Source organism: Mobula hypostoma, chromosome 3, assembly GCF_963921235.1.
Source record: "Mobula hypostoma chromosome 3, sMobHyp1.1, whole genome shotgun sequence".
NCBI classification, from domain to species: domain Eukaryota; kingdom Metazoa; phylum Chordata; class Chondrichthyes; order Myliobatiformes; family Myliobatidae; genus Mobula; species Mobula hypostoma.
Window position 1 is genome coordinate 10,471,740 of NC_086099.1, and position 16,612 is coordinate 10,488,351.

General features: G+C 44.9%; 1 protein-coding gene across 6 annotated transcripts in view; it reads left to right on the plus strand.

Annotated features, from left to right (window-relative positions):
- rab27b (RAB27B, member RAS oncogene family) overlaps positions 1–16,612 on the plus strand; it is a 196,042-nt gene that overhangs the window by 124,234 nt on the left and 55,196 nt on the right. The window lies entirely within an intron of this gene.

Genomic DNA, 16,612 nt, shown 5'->3' on the forward strand with positions numbered 1-16,612 from the left:
CAGTCCTGATGAAGGGTCTGAGCCCAAAATGTCAACCATTTCACTTTTTTCCACAGATACTGCCTGGTCTGCTGAGTTCCTCCAGCATTTTACATAGAAACATAGAAAATAGGTGCAGGAGTAGGCCATTCGGCCCTTCGAGCCTGCACCGCCATTTATTATGATCATGGCTGATCATCCAACTCAGAACCCCGCCCCAGCCTTCCCTCCATACCCCCTGACCCCTGTAGCCACAAGGGCCATATCTAACTCCCTCTTAAACATAGCCAATGAACTGGCCTCAACAGTTTCCTGTGGCAGAGAATTCCACAGATTCACCACTCTCTGTGTGAAGAAGTTTTTCCTAATCTCGGTCCTAAAAGGCTTCCCCTCTATCCTCAAACTGTGACCCCTCGTTCTGGACTTCCCCAACATCGGGAACAATCTTCCTGCATCTAGCCTGTCCAATCCCTTTAGGATCTTATACGTTTCAATCAAATCCCCCCTCAATCTTCTAAATTCCAATGAGTACAAGCCCAATTCATCCAGTCTTTCTTCATATGAAAGTCCCGCCATCCCAGGAATCAATCTGGTGAACCTTCTTTGTACTCCCTCTATGGCAAAGATGTCTTTCCTCAGATTAGGGGACCAAAACTGCACACAATACTCCAGGTGTGGTCTCACCAAGGCCTTGTACAACAGCAATAGTACATCCCTGCTCCTGTACCCGAATCCTCTCGCTATAAATGCCAGCATACCATTCACCTTTTTCACCGCCTGCTGTACCTGCATGCCCACTTTCAATGACTGGTGTATAATGACACCCAGGTCTCGATGCACCTCCCCTTTTCCTAATCGGCCACCATTCAGATAATAATCTGTTTTCCTATTTTTGCCACCAAAGTGGATAACTTCATATTTATCCACATTAAATTGCATCTGCCATGAATTTGCCCACTCACCCAACCTATCCAAGTCACCCTGCATCCTCTTAGCATCCTCCTCACTGCTAACACTGCCACCCAGCTTCGTGTCATCCGCAAACTTGGAGATGCTGCATTTAATTCCCTCATCCAAGTCATTAATATATATTGTAAATAACTGGGGTCCCAGCACTGAGCCTTGCGGTACCCCACTAGTCACCACCTGCCATTCTGAAAAGGTCCCGTTTATTCCCACTCTTTTCTTCCTGTCTGCTAACCAATTCTCCACCCACACCAATACCTTACCCCCAATACCGTGTGCTTTAAGTTTGCACACTAATCTCCTGTGTGGGACCTTGTCAAAAGCCTTTTGAAAATCCAAATATACCACATCCACTGGTTCTCCCCTATCCACCCTATTAGTTACATCCTCAAAAAATTCTATGAGATTCGTCAGACATGATTTTCCTTTCACAAATCCATGCTGACTTTGTCCGATCATTTCACCGCTTTCCAAATGTGCTGTTATCACATCCTTGATAACTGACTCCAGCAGTTTCCCCACCACCGACGTTAGGCTAACCGGTCTATAATTCCCCGGTTTCTCTCTCCCTCCTTTTTTAAAAAGTGGGGTTACATTAGCCACCCTCCAATCCTCAGGAACTAGTCCAGAATCTAACGAGTTTTGAAAAATTATCACTAATGCATCCACTATTTCTTGGGCTACTTCTTTAAGCACTCTAGGATGCAGACCAGCTGGCCCTGGGGATTTATCTGCCTTCAATCCCTTCAATTTATCTAACACCACTTCCCTACTAACATGTATTTCGCTCAGTTCCTCCATCCCACTGGACCCTCTGTCCCTTACTATTTCTGGAAGATTATTTATGTCCTCCTTAGTGAAGACAGAACCAAAGTAACTATTCAATTGGTCTGCCATGTCCTTGCTCCCCATAATCAATTCACCTGTTTCTGTCTGCAGGGGACCTACATTTGTCTTTACCAGTCTTTTCCTTTTTACATATCTATAAAAGCTTTTACAGTCCGTTTTTATGTTTCCTGCCAGTTTTCTCTCATAATCTTTTTTCCCCTTCCTAATTAAGCCCTTTGCCCTCCTCTGCTGAACTCTGAATATCTCCCAGTCCTCAGGTGAGCCACTTTCTCTGGCTAATTTGTATGCTTCTTCTTTGGAATTGATACTATCCCTAATTTCTCTTGTCAGCCACGGGTGCACTACCTTCCTTGATTTATTCTTTTGCCAAACTGGGATGAACAATTGTTGTAGTTCATCCATGCAACCTTTAAATGCTTGCCATTGCATATCCACCGTCAATCCTTTAAGTGTCATTTGCCAGTCTATCTCAGCTAATTCACGTCTCATACCTTCAAAGTTACCCCTCTTTAAGTTCAGAACCTTTGTTTCTGAATTAACTATGTCACTCTCCATCTTAATGAAGAATTCCACCATATTATGGTCACTCTTACCCAAGGGGCCTCTCACGACAAGATCGCTAATTAACCCTTCCTCATTGCTCTAAACCCAGTCCAGAATAGCCTGCTCTCTAGTTGGTTCCTCAACATGTTGGTTCAAAAAACCATCCCGCATACATTCCAAGAAATCCTCTTCCTCAGCACCTTTACCAATTTGGTTCACCCAGTCTACATGTAGATTGAAGTCACCCATTATAACTGCTGTTCCTTTATTGCACACATTTCTAATTTCTTGTTTAATACCATCTCCGACCTCACTACTACTGTTAGGTGGCCTGTACACAACTCCCACCAGCGTCTTCTGCCCCTTGGTGTTACGCAGCTCTACCCATACCGATTGCACATCTTCCCCGCTTATGTCCTTCCTTTCTATTGCGTTAATCTCTTCTTTAACCAGCAACGCCACCCCACCTCCCCTTCCTTCATGTCTATCCCTCCTGAATATTGAATATTCCTGAACGTTGAGCTCCCATCCCTGGTCACCCTGGAGCCATGTCTCTGTGATCCCAACTATATCATAATCATTAATAACAATCTGCACTTTCAATTCATCCACCTTATTACGAATGCTCCTTGCATTGACACATAAAGCCTTCAGGCGCTCTTTTACAACTCTCTTAGCCCTTATACAATTATGTTGAAAAGTGGCCCTTTTTAATGCTTGCCCTGGATTTGTCGGCCTGCCACTTTTACTTTTCTCCTTTGTACTTTTTGCTTCTACCCTCACTTTACACCCCTCTGTCTCTCTGCACTGGTTCCCATCCCTCTGTTGTGAACTAACCTCCTCACGCCTAGCCTCCTTAATTTGATTCCCACCCCCCTACCATTCTAGTTTAAAGTCACCTCAGTAACCTCCGCTAATCTCCCTGCCAGGATATTGGTCCCCCTAGGATTCAAGTGTAACCCGTCCTTTTTGTACAGGTCACGCCCGCACCAAAAGAGGTCCCAATGATCCAAAAACTTGAATCCCTGCCCCCTGCTCCAATCCCTCAGCCACGCATTTATCCTCCACCTCATCGCATTCCTACTCTCACTGTCGCGTGGCACAGGCAGTAATCCCGAGATTACTACCTTTGCGGTCCTTTTTCTCAACTCCCTTCCTAGCTCCCTATATTCTCCTTTCAGGACCTCATCCCTTTTCCTACCTATGTCATTGGTACCTATATGTACCACGACCTCTGGCTCCTCACCCTCCCACTTCAGGATATCTTGGACACGATCAGAAATATCCCGGACCCTGGCACCAGGGAGGCAAACTACCATCCGGGTCTCTGGACTGCGTCCACAGAATCGCCTATCTGACCCCCTTACTATCGAGTCCCCTATCACAACTGCCCTCCTCTTCCTTGCCCTACCCTTCTGAGCTACAGGGCCAGACTCTGTGCCGGAGGCACGGCCACTGTCGCTTCCCCCGGGTAAGCTGTCCCCCCCAACAGTACTCAAACAGGAGTACCTGTTGTTAAGGGACACAGCCACCGGGGTACTCCCCATCACCTGACTTTTCCCCTTCCCCCTCCTAACCGTGACCCACTTGTCTGCCTCCCGTGGCCCCGGCGTGACCACCTGCCTTCCACTCCTCTCTATCACCTCCTCACTCTCCCTGACCAGACGAAGGTCATCGAGCTGCAGCTCCAGTTCCGTAACGCGGTCCCTTAGGAGCTGCATCTCGATGCACTTGGCGCAGATGTAGACGTCCGGGAGGCTTGGAGACTCCAGGGCCTCCCACATCCGACACCGAGAACAGCAAACTGCCCTCACACTCATACTGCCCCTCTCCTCAAATAACAGCAGAAAATGAATGTCAAACCTTCCTCGCCTTGCCTGCTTCCGCCTAAGCCCGGTGAGCCGAAGCCCTTAGGTCTTCACTCTGCTCCCGGCTCACTCCGCCGCCCGCAAACTACGCTGCCCACTCTATGAGGCTTTGTTCCTTTTAAATCTGCCGCGCTGCACAGCCTGACGTCACACGCCTGCGCAGTCCCGCCTCTCAGAAAGCCGTTGGAGAAAAAAAAATAACGAAAATTTCAAAAATTTCTTTCTCGGCACTCCCACTCAGACTCTCAGACTCCTTCTTCAAATCAAACCCGAAGCAGGATGTCTGCCCTTTTAAATCTGCCGCGCTGCACTGCCCGACGTCACACGTTTGTGTGTGTGTGTGTTGTTTTGGATTTCCAGCATCTGTAGATTTTCTCACATTTGTATTATAACTTATTTAATTACTGCCTGTTACGCCGCCACCACGAGGCAGCAATGAAGGTCCTTCATCTCTGGTGGTGTTCAGGGCTTCCTTCATCATGTCAGTAGCTTCCTCTCAGTCTTCACTGCTGTCAGTAATTCACGTCCCAGTTGGAGACTCAGGAATACACTTGCAGTCAGATGTGGAAAGATTCTTCATTGCTGTTTCCGTAACAGGTTTGATTGACCAGCCAGAATTGTTAGCCGTGAGCTGATCCGCAAATCTGGAGGACCAGTGGACAGCTCTTATTCTGGCCTCTACCCTTTGACATGTTTGGCATGGGTGACCCCACCAAGAGCAAGAGCTTAAAGCCCTGACTCCAGCCAGCATAGCTCTCCGAGTCATTGAGGCACGCAAGCCCCCAAATCACAACAAGGTTGTGGTCCTCTTTGAGGTTGTAATTATAAACACATAGCTTAATCGAAGCAGAAGCTGGTGACTTGCTTCTCCTCTCTACGCCGGCCTTTTCACCTTCCAATAATGATGCATTTTGACTCGAAATGTCGACAATTCCTTTCCCCCTAACAGATGCAGCTTGACCCACTGAGTTCCTCCAGCAGAATGCTCATTGCATCTGCAATCCCTCGTGTCTCCAGCCAGTGGAAGTTCAAAGTAAGTTTCTTATAAAAGTTTGTATATGTTACTTACTTCCCTTTGCCCCTTCTCCTGAAAGTAGAAACCGTCTAACAGACCTAGTAGCTAAGCCACATGTCAAAGTCAGGAGCTGGACTTGGTTGTCAAAAACTATTTGAGACGCACACCTTTGGAAGCATTTAATATGCAGTGGGAGCTTATCCAGGCTACTTCCCCGGTTATGAGAACTTTAAGGGACCTTAAGAAGCCTTAAAATTAGTTGCTTTAGGCAGATGGGGCTCATCAGCCATGGTTTGCAACCCATCTAGAAGGAAAACTCTGATCTCAAACCTCGGCTGCCTTGTGGCTATACCCACTCAATGACCAATTGAAGGCTTCAAGAATAAACCCAAGGAGAAATCTTGAGCTGGAGACCTAAGACCATCCTACATTGAGTTCAATGCTGCTGGTGCCAGACTGTGTCACTGTCTGCTGTTCCTTTGGATTCATCAGAGAGACCCTGCAGCATGAGCAACTGCTTGCTCTCCTTATCGTACTGCCCTGGCTTGCCTACTGCCTTGCCTATCACATAGACAGCTAGTACGCAATGTCCATGGCTGACCCCAACCAGTGGAAGGCCACCAAATATATATGTCACCATATATCACCCTGAGATTCATTTTCTTGCAGGCACTTACAGGAAAGTAAAGAAAGACATCAATTTTATCCCTTGTTGAGATCGATAACGCCTTCTCATGTCTTTAATATCCTCTTCATAAATGCACCTCTTTTTATGATTATTCTCAGCAGAAAATGAGTTGGATATGTCCATATCATAACTGCAGATGCTAAGCAGTGAATGAGTATCTCTTGAAAGCAGTTAGTTCTTGAACACTCAGACTACATTGACCATCTTACAGAACAATCCACCCAGTTCTACCAGCTCCCTCCCCTGCCTGGGTCACACATTGTTTCATAATGCTCCTTCAAAGTATCCTGAGAGAGTTTATTAGGGCTAAGCGATATAACACTGTTGGGCACCACGTTTGCATAGCAGTTAGTGCAATGCTATTATAGCTCGGGGCAGTCTGGAATTCAAAGCTCAATTCCAGTGCCGTCTGTAAGGAGTTTGCAAGTTCGCCCCGTGAACCGAGTGGGTTTCCTCCGGGTGCTCCGGTTTCCTCTCACAGTCGAAAGGCGTACTGGTTTGTTGGTTAATTGGTCATTGTAAATTGTCCTGTGGGTAGGCTAGGGTTAAATCAGTTGGTGACTGGGCTGCGCAGCTCGAAGGGCTGGAAGGACCTCATCCCCACTGTATCTCTAAATAATAAAATTTTCTAAAAGTTTATTGAGAACCAATAAAAAAGTAGTACTTACAATAACTGAAGAACAAAGGGCAATATAATGCAGTACAGGTCCTTCGGCCCATGATGTTGTGCCATCCTCTTAGCCTGCTTAAAGATAAATCTAACCCTTCCCTCACACAAAGCACATTTATTCTGCCATATACGTGCCTGTCTAAGAGTCTCTTAAATGTCCGTAATGTAATACCTATCCGACCAGCCAGGGCAACCCCCGTCACTCTTTGTGTGGAAGAACCTGCCTCGGACACCCCTCTTGTACTTTCCTCCTATCACCTTAAAATCACACGCACGAAATGCTGGAGGAGCTCAGCAGGTCAGGCAGCATCTGTGGAGAAGAGTAAACAGTTGGCGTTTGAGGCTGAGACCCTTCACCAAGACCCTCCCTGGCTCGAAATTTCAACTGTTTATTCTTCTCCATAGATGCTGCATGACCCGCTGAGTTCCTCCAGCATCTTGTGGCTGTTGCTCTGGATTTTCAGCATTTGCAGATTTTCTTCTGTTCATACTTCAAAATTATGCCCTCTTGTTTCACCCTGGGAAAAAGTCTCCGTCTGTCCACTCGATCTATACCTCTGATCATTTTCTATGCCTCTGTCAAGTTACCTCTCATTCTCCCTCTCTCCTTCTCTCCTTCACTCGCTCAGCCTATTTTCATGAGACATGCTCTCTAATCTAAGACACTCAATAAAGCTCATTTTGTGACCAACGCCACACAGCAGCAGTCAGTGTGTTTTAATGAAAACAATTAAAGAATGCCTCACAGACAAGAATTACTCACTGATATAGAAATAGAATGTTATTCCTCACGAGCTTTCTCAAGTTTCCAATTGAAGTGAGTTCATATCCAGCAGGGTAAGTATCAGTGGATTAGGGATGCAGAATCAAAAAGGGTAGCAAATACAGTACTCAAAGTGTTAAATCTCAATGCACAAAGTATAAGAAATAAGGTGGATGATCTTGTTGACCTTTTGCAGATTGTCGGGTATGACATTGTGGTCATCACTGAATCGTGGCTGAAGGATGGTTGCAGTTGGGAGCTGAAATTCCACAGTTACACGTTGTATCAGAGGGAGAAGGAGGCAGGCAGAGGGAGAGGTGTGGCTCTGCTGGTAAAGAATGGCATCAAATCATTAGAAAGATGTGACATTGGATCGGAAGATATTGGATACTTGCAGGTTGAGTTAAGATACTGCAAGGGTAGAAGGGCCCTGATGGTAATTGTATACAGGCCTCCAAACTAGTATAAAAAGAGAGCTTCATGGATGTTTTGACATTCCAGAGCACAAACAAAAGAAAATCTGCAGATGCTGGAAATCCAAGCAACACACACAAAATGCTGGAGGAACTCAGCAGACCAGGCAGCATCTATGGGAAAGAGTACAGTCGACTTTGAGCAGTCCGGCCAAAGGGTCTCGGCCCAAAACGCTGACCGTACATTCTTCTGGTCAGACTGGTCGACTGGTTAGATCTCTCGGTGGGAGAGCATTTTGGAGGTAGCAACCACAACTCTATCTCCGTTATCACAGTGCTGGGGAGGGACAGGAGCAGACAATTTGGGAAAACATTTAAATGGGGTAGGGGGAAATATAGAAACATAGAAACATAGAAAATAGGTGCAGGAGTAGGCCATTCGGCCCTTCGAGCCTGCACCGCCATTTATTATGATCATGGCTGATCATCCAACTCAGAACCCCGCCCCAGCCTTCCCTCCATACCCCCTGACCCCCGTAGCCACAAGGGCCATATCTAACTCCCTCTTAAATATAGCCAATGAACTGGCCTCAACTGTTTCCTGTGGCAGAGAATTCCACAGATTCACCACTCTCTGTGTGAAGAAGTTTTTCCTAATCTCGGTCCTAAAAGGCTTCCCCTCTATCCTCAAACTGTGACCCCTCGTTCTGGACTTCCCCAACATCGGGAACAATCTTCCTGCATCTAGCCTGTCCAATCCCTTTAGGATCTCAGACGTTTCAATCAGATCCCCCCTCAATCTTCTAAATTCCAACGAGTACAAGCCCAGTTCATCCAGTCTTTCTTCATATGAAAGTCCCGCCATCCCAGGAATCAATCTGGTGAACCTTCTTTGTACTCCCTCTATGGCAAGGATGTCTTTCCTCAGATTAGGGGACCAAAACTGTACACAATACTCCAGGTGTGGTCTCACCAAGGCCTTGTACAACTGCAGTAGTACCTCCCTGCTCCTGTACTCGAATCCCCTCGCTATAAATGCCAGCATACCATTCGCCTTTTTCACCACCTGCTGTACCTGCATGCCCACTTTCAATGACTGGTGTATAATGACACCCAGGTCTCGTTGCACCTCCCCTTTTCCTAATCGGCCACCATTCAGATAATAATCTGTTTTCCTATTTTTGCCACCAAAGTGGATAACTTCACATTTATCCACATTAAATTGCATCTGCCATGAATTTGCCCACTCACCCAACCTATCCAAGTCACCCTGCATCCTCTTAGCATCCGCCTCACAGCTAACACTGCCACCCAGCTTCGTGTCATCCGCAAACTTGGAGATGCTGCATTTAATTCCCTCATCCAAGTCATTAATATATATTGTAAACAACTGGGGTCCCAGCACTGAGCTTTGCGGTACCCCACTAGTCACTGCCTGCCATTCTGAAAAGGTCCCATTTATTCCCACTCTTTGCTTCCTGTCTGCCAACCAATTCTCCAGCCACACCAATACCTTACCCCCAATACCGTGTGCTTTAAATATGATGCTATTAGCAGGAACTTGGGAACATAAATTGGGAGCAGACATTCTCAAGGAAATGCACAACAGAAATGTGGCTGAAAAGTTCTGCAAAGGTATGTTCCATTGAGGCAGGGAAAAGATGGTAGGGTAAAAGAACTATGGTGTGCAAAGGATGTAGAAAATCTAGTGAAGAAAAGAAAAGCTTACAAAAGGTTCAAGAAACTAGGTACTGTTAGAGCTCTAGAAAATTACAAGGTGCCAGGAAGGAGATCAAGAATGAAATTAGGAGAGCGTGAAGGGGCCTGGAGAAGGCCTTGGTGAGCAGGATTAAGGAAAACCCTAAGGCATTCTACAAGTATGTGAAGAGCAAGAGAATGAGCCGTGTGAGAATAGGACCAATCAGGTGCGATAGTGGAAATGTGCGCATGGAGCTGGAGGAGGTAGCGGAGGTACTTAATGAATACTTTGCTTCAGTATTCACCAGTGAAAAGGACCTTTGCAATTGTGGGGATGAGCTACAATGGAATGAAATGCTTGAGTGTATAGACATTAAGAAAGAGGATGTGCTGGAGCTTTTGAAAGGTATTAAGTTAGATAAGTCACTTGGACCAAATGAGATATACCCCAGGCTACTGTGGGAAGATAGAGAGGAGATTATTGATCCTCTGGCAATGATCTTTGCATCATCAATAGGGATGGGAGAAGTACCTGAGGATTGGAAGGTTGTAAACATTGTTCCCTTGTTCAAGAAAGAGAGTAGAGATAACCTAGGAAATTATAGACCAGTGAGTCTTGCTTCAGTGGTGGGCAAGCTGTTCGGAGAAGATCCTGAGAGGCAGGATTTATGAGCATTTGGAGAGACATAATCTGATTTGGGATAGTCAGCATGGCTTTGTCAAGGGCAGGTCGAGCCTTACGAACCTGATTGAATTCTTTGAGGATGTAACAAAGCACATTGATGAAGGTAGAGCAGTGGATGTAGTGTATATGGATTTCAGTAAGGCATTTAATAAGGTTCCCCGTGCGAGGCTCATTCAGAAAGTAATGAAACATGGGATGCAAGGTGACCTTGCTTTGTGGATCTAGAACTGGCTTACTCACAGAATGCAAAGGGTGGTTGTGGGTGATTCATATTCTCCATTGAGAATTGTGACCAGTGGTGTTCTGCAGGGATCTGTTCTGGGAACCTTCCTCTTTGCGATTTTTATAAATGACCTGGATGAGGAACTAGAAGGGTGGGTTAGTAAATTTGCTGATGACACAAAAATTGGGGGTGTTGTGGATAGTCTGGAAGGTTGTCAGCAGTTACAGCGTGACATTGACAGGATGCAGAACTGGGCTGAGAAGTGGCAGATGGAGTTCAACCCAGATAAGTGTGAATTGGTTCATTTCGGTAGATCAAATTTGAAGACATAATATCGTATTAATGGTAAGACTCTTGGCAGTGTGGAGAATCAGCAAGATCTTGGGGTCTGTGTCCATAGGACACTCAAAGCTGCTGCGTGGGTTGACAGTGTTGATAAGAAGGCGTATGGTGTGTTGGCCTTTATCAACCATGGGATTGAGTTCAAGAGCATGAAGTAATGTTACAGCTATGTAAGACCTTAGTTAAGGCTGATTTATACTTGTGCGTCAAATGGACGCCGTAACCTACTCAAGTGGCCTACGCGTGTTGTGAGCATTTATACTTGTGCGTTGGTGTGTCTGTGTCGCTCTGCAATTCGCACACGTCACACATGCGCACACACCTGCCTGTGGTCCTTCATGGTCATGGTAGTCTTTCTCGGGGTAAACAAGTTTCAAGCGAGTGTCTTTTTTCGTAAAAGCGAAATGTGTCCTCCATAGTTTCAGAGGTCTGTAAAGCTTTATGGAAAGCATTGCAGCCAGAGTTCCTTCCCTGCCCTTCAGTCGGCCAATGGGAAGCTATTGCAGTGTTGGAGGAAATGCGATGCTAACAAGCGGACCAATCACAGTTGTTGTGTCTGCATGGCCGCAACGTGTAATTACATTTTGGGAGAGGTGCGCGTCAGGCTATGGCGTAGGGATCCGCATAGGCTCTGCATAGAGTTCGCGGCAACACCGTACCTGTGGTGTCCATTTGACGCAGAAGTATAAATCAGCCTTTAGACCCAACCTGGAGTACTGTGTTCAGTTCTGGTCACCTCATTACGGGAGGATGTGGATACCATAGAGAGAGTGCTGAGGAGGTTTACAAGGATGTTGCCTGGATTGGAGAGCATGCCTTATGAGAATAGGTTGAGTGAACTTGGCCGTTTCTCCTTGGAGTGACAGAGAATGAGAGGTGTATAAGATGATGAGAGGCATTGATCATGTGGATAGCCAGAGGCTTTTTCCCAGGGCAGAAATGGCTAATATGAGGAGGCATAGTGTACTTGGAAGTAGGTACAAGAGGGATGTCAGGGATAGGTTTTAAACACAGAGGGTGGTGGGTGCATGAAAAAACTGCCAGCAAAAGTGGTGGTGGTGGATACACTAGGCTCTTTTAAGAACCTCTTAGATAGGTACATGGAGCTTAGAATAGAGGGCTGTGCGGTAGGGAAATTCTAGGCAGTTTCTAGAGCAGGTTACATGATTGGCACAACATTGTGGGCCAGAGCGCCTGTAATGTGCCGTAGATTTCTATGATTTTATGTTTTTATATTTCAAACAGTGGCTGGAACTTAGGCTACAGTTTGTAATAGGAAATAGAAAGGGTGTTTCAAAAGGGCAATATTATGATATTCAAGGGAGATTTTAACATGCAGGTTGACTGGGAAAACTAAGTTAGTATTGGACCACAAAAAAAGTGAATTTGTTCAATGCCTACAAGGTGGCTTTTTAGAGCAGTTTGTCATTGAATCTACTAGGGGATCAGCTATAATAGATAGGGTGTTACGTGATGAACTGAAGATGGTTAGGGAGCTTAAGGTAAAGAAACCCTCAGGAAACAGTGATCACAATATGATTGAGTTCAACTTGAAATTTGATAGGGAGAAGATAAAGCCTGGCACAGCAGTATTTCAGTGAAGTAAAGGAAATCACAGTGGTCTGAGAGAGGAGTTGGCCAAAGTAAATTGGAAGGAGATGCTGGCAGGGATGATCACAGAGCAGCAGTGGCCTTATTTTGTGGTAAAAATGAGGAAGGTGCAGGATAGATGTATTCCAAAAGCAAAGGAATTCTCAAATGGCAAAATAGTACAGCCATAGTTGACAAGGGAAATCAAAGCTAATGTAAAAGCAAAAGAGAGGGCATACAACAATGCAAAATTTAGTGGGAAGACCAAGGATTGCAAAACTTTTAAAACCCTACAGAGAGCAACTAGAAGAATCACTAGGAGGGAATAGATGGAATATGAAAGCAAGTTAGCAAACAATATCGCAGTGGATAGTAAAAGCTTTTTCAAGTACGTAAGAAATAAAAGAGAGATGAGAGTGAATATAGGACTGTTAGAAAATAAGGCTGGAGAAATAATAATGGGGTCCAAGGAGATGTACTAAATGAGTATTTTGCATCATTCTTCACTGTGGAAGACACTAGCAGGCTGTTAGTGCACATCGGGGATTAAACAGCGTTACGGAATACAGGCCATCAGTGCACATTGGGGTTTCAATGTGTTACAGAATACAGACCATTAGTGCACATCGGGGATTAAACAGTTTTACAGAATACAGACCATTAGTGCACATCGGGGATTAAACAGTTTTACAGAATACAGACCATTAGTGCACATCGGGGATTAAACAGTTTTACAGAATACAGGCTGATAATCCATATCGAGGGGGTGGCTGCAGAGAGATGTGGCTTGTGAAGAGAAGTGACAGTGAAACTGCAAGAACTAAGACTTCTGTACTTCCTGCCCAATAGTAACAGAGGGAATGAAGCTTGGTCTGGATGTAAGGGGTCGCTGATGAATGATGCTGCTTTCTTTTTGCAGCACCTCATGTAAATGTACTCAGTAGTGGGAGGGCTTTTCCTGTGATGGAATGGGTTATATTCATCACTCTCTGTAGATTTTTCTGTTCCTGGACATTGGTGTTTCCATATCAGCCCATGATACAACCAGTCAGGATATTCTTCACTGTGCATCTATACTAGATTGTTAAAGCTTTGAGGACATGCCAAACCTTTGCAAACTTTTAAGGAAGTAGAGGCGCTGTCTACGGTTATTTGTACACTGTATTTCATAGGATTGCTTTTAGGTTTATATTTATTGTGTTTTTTATGCTTATAGTGTTTTTTATGTTGTGTCAGATCTGGTATAACAAAAGTTTTGTTCTCCTTTACACCCTTGTACTGAAGAATCTTGAATCTTGGATCTTTGTGATGGTACCTAAGTTCTGCTCCCAAGACAGATCCTCTGATATGTTAATGCCAAGGAAATTAAGGCTTCTGACCCTCTCCACCTCTGTTCCTCTAATGGCGACTGGCTCATGGACTTGATTTTTAGTAGTTTTGGTGCTATCTCTTCTGCAGTATTTCCAATGCTTCATTGAACCAGAGTGGATCTCTTGACTTCAACAGAATCACGGCTATGTGGGGTGAAGTGAAGTGCAGTCTATCTCGGTCTCTGGAATTCTGAAATCAATCTGATTTGTTTTATTCTGTGGATAAACTGGCATATTGTGCTGACAGTACAATCTTTATATATACCCAGTAGCTACTTAATTAGGTACATCTGTACACCTGTCCATTAATGCAAATATCTATTCGGTCAACCTCAATACATACAAGTATCTAAATATGGTCAAGAGGTTCAGCTGTTGTTCAGATCAAATATCAGAACGGGGAAGTAATGTGATCTAAGTGACTTTGACTGTGGAATGATTGTTGGTCGTAGATGGGGTAATTTGAGTATCTCAGAAACTGTTTATTTCCTGGGATTTTCACACACAACAGTTACTAGAGTTCACAGACAATAGTGTGAAAAACAAAAAAAAATCTGGTGAGCAGCAGTTCTCGGGCAAAAACACCTTGTTAATAAGAGTGGTCAGCAGAGAATGGCCAGACTGGTTCAAGCTGACAGGAGTTCAAAGAACCACGTGTTGTGACAGTAATGTAGAAGAGCATCTCTGAACACACAAGATGTTAAACCCACTGAGTGTTGCTAATATTATGCCATCCTGACCCATCAGCACTTAAAGCAGAGTTTTCTGTAAATTCACTTTGTACTGAAGTGGAAGGTTGAAGGCTGAAGCAGTCTGTGGATGTCAGCAATGCATTGCTAGGTAAGTTAATTATTTATTTTTATTTATTTATGCAGTGCAGAATAGATCCTTCCAGTACAATGTGCCACACCACCTAGCAACCCACCAATTTAACCCTAACCTAATCAGAGGATAAGTTTCTCAACCTTAAGGTTGTCATAGCTGGGGGTGGGTTTAGTGAGGATAAGCTCCCAATATCTATTAAATACTTTCAATGGGACACATCTCAAATAGCCTCTGACAACCACGTCCAGCTCCTGGCCTTCACGTGAGGCTTAGCTACCAAGCCCAGTGGAACTGTTTCAACTGCCTTGCTGCCATACCCACTCATGGGGAAGGCTTCAGGAGTAAACCCAGAGGAAAAATCCAGAGCTGGAGTTCCTATGTTGAATTCAATACTGACGGGAAACACTTGCAAAGCCATTGGTGCCAAACTGTATCAGTCTTTTCTGTTCCTTTGGATTTATCAGCTGCCTGGAGAAGGGAGCCTACTGCATGTGCAACAGCTTGCTCTCCATATCGTATCACCTAGACAGCTATACACAATATTGATGGGCACTCCGACCAGTAGGGAGAGCCTCATACTCACAGGATAATTGTTACCCAGCCCAGCATGAAAGTGTGCAAAGAGCCGTCCAGATTCAAATCCTGGACCACTTGCCTTGAAGTCTGGTGCGAATGCCGTTATACCAACGGTCAGCTAATTAATGACCTGCTATCCGACCAGTCTTTGGACTGTGGGAGGAAACCGGAGCATCTGGAGGAAACCCACATGCTCTGCAGGGAGGGCGTATAAACACAGAACTGCACTTCAAACTCCAACGCCCTGAGCTGTGACAGCGTTCGCTCTAACTGCAACGCTACCATGGCACCCCTCTGAACTGTGCGTATTTAGTAATATGGTAGCAGCGTAGAATTTCCTGGTGGGCCTCCTCAGTCTCGACATAGCAGTTCATGCCCCCAAGGATTCATGTGCTCCTGTTGTGGTCAATTGTATGTGACCACAAGGAGATCGAAGAGAGAAAGGGACCAAAACGAGGCAGATGAAGGGTGGATGACAGGATGGCAACCCACTACCAGTCAAAAGCCTGGTTTAGAGAGTTTGGGGGCAAAATGGATGAAGAAATTAAGATGTGAATAGTTCACGGAGAGGAAAATAATGTTATACCGCTATTTTGAGGGAATTGAGGCCAATTGAAGAACTACTGATGTTATAACTTTGTTCAAAAGAAGTATGTAAAAATAGACCCTGCAGCAATATCACATCTACAAGGAGCACTGGCACAGGAAAGTGGCATCCGTCATCAGGGACCCCCACCACTGAGGCACGCTCTCTTTTCACTGCTGCCATCAGCAAGTTGGTACAGGAGCCTTAGGACTCTCACCACCAGGTTCAGGAACGGTTATTACCCCTGACCCATCAGGCTCCTTAACAGCATGGATTGCTTCACCCACACTAAGCTGATACCGCAACCTGTGGACTCGCTTTCATGGTCTCTACAGCTCATGTTCTCAGTATGCCTTACCCTGGCGATCCATGCATCCATCACTCTGTGCTGAATAGTTTCTAATTAGCGTTTGTTGCGTGCACGCGTGTGGCTGTTAAACACTACACCAAGCTTAGAGTGATCAGTTTTTAAATAGCTTCAGCTACGTGTCTTTGAGCTCAAAAAGCAATGATTATTGCCGCTGATTGTTCGCGAGAAATAAGCAACAAGGCAATTCAGAACTGTTTTGCTTACTGTGTTTTCAAGCATTCAGGCTTGGAAATGGCAGAAGTGGCCGGGAGTGAAAATGAAATGATTTCACTACTTCAACAAGTCAGGAATTACAAAGGTATTGACAATCAGAATCAAAATCAGAAACAGAATAAGGTTTAATATCACTAGCATATGTCATGAAATTTTGTTGTTATGCATTGCAGCAGTACATTGCAATGAATAATAATAAAAACCGTAAATTACTTTTCCTATATTTATATTTAAAAAGTTAAGTTATAGAAATAGTGCAAAAAGAGAAAAAAAGACAGTGAGGTGGTGTTCATGGGTCCTATATCGATTCAGAAATCTGATGGTAGAGGAGAAGAAGCTATTCCTGAATCTTTGACTGTTAGACCATAAGATATAAGAGC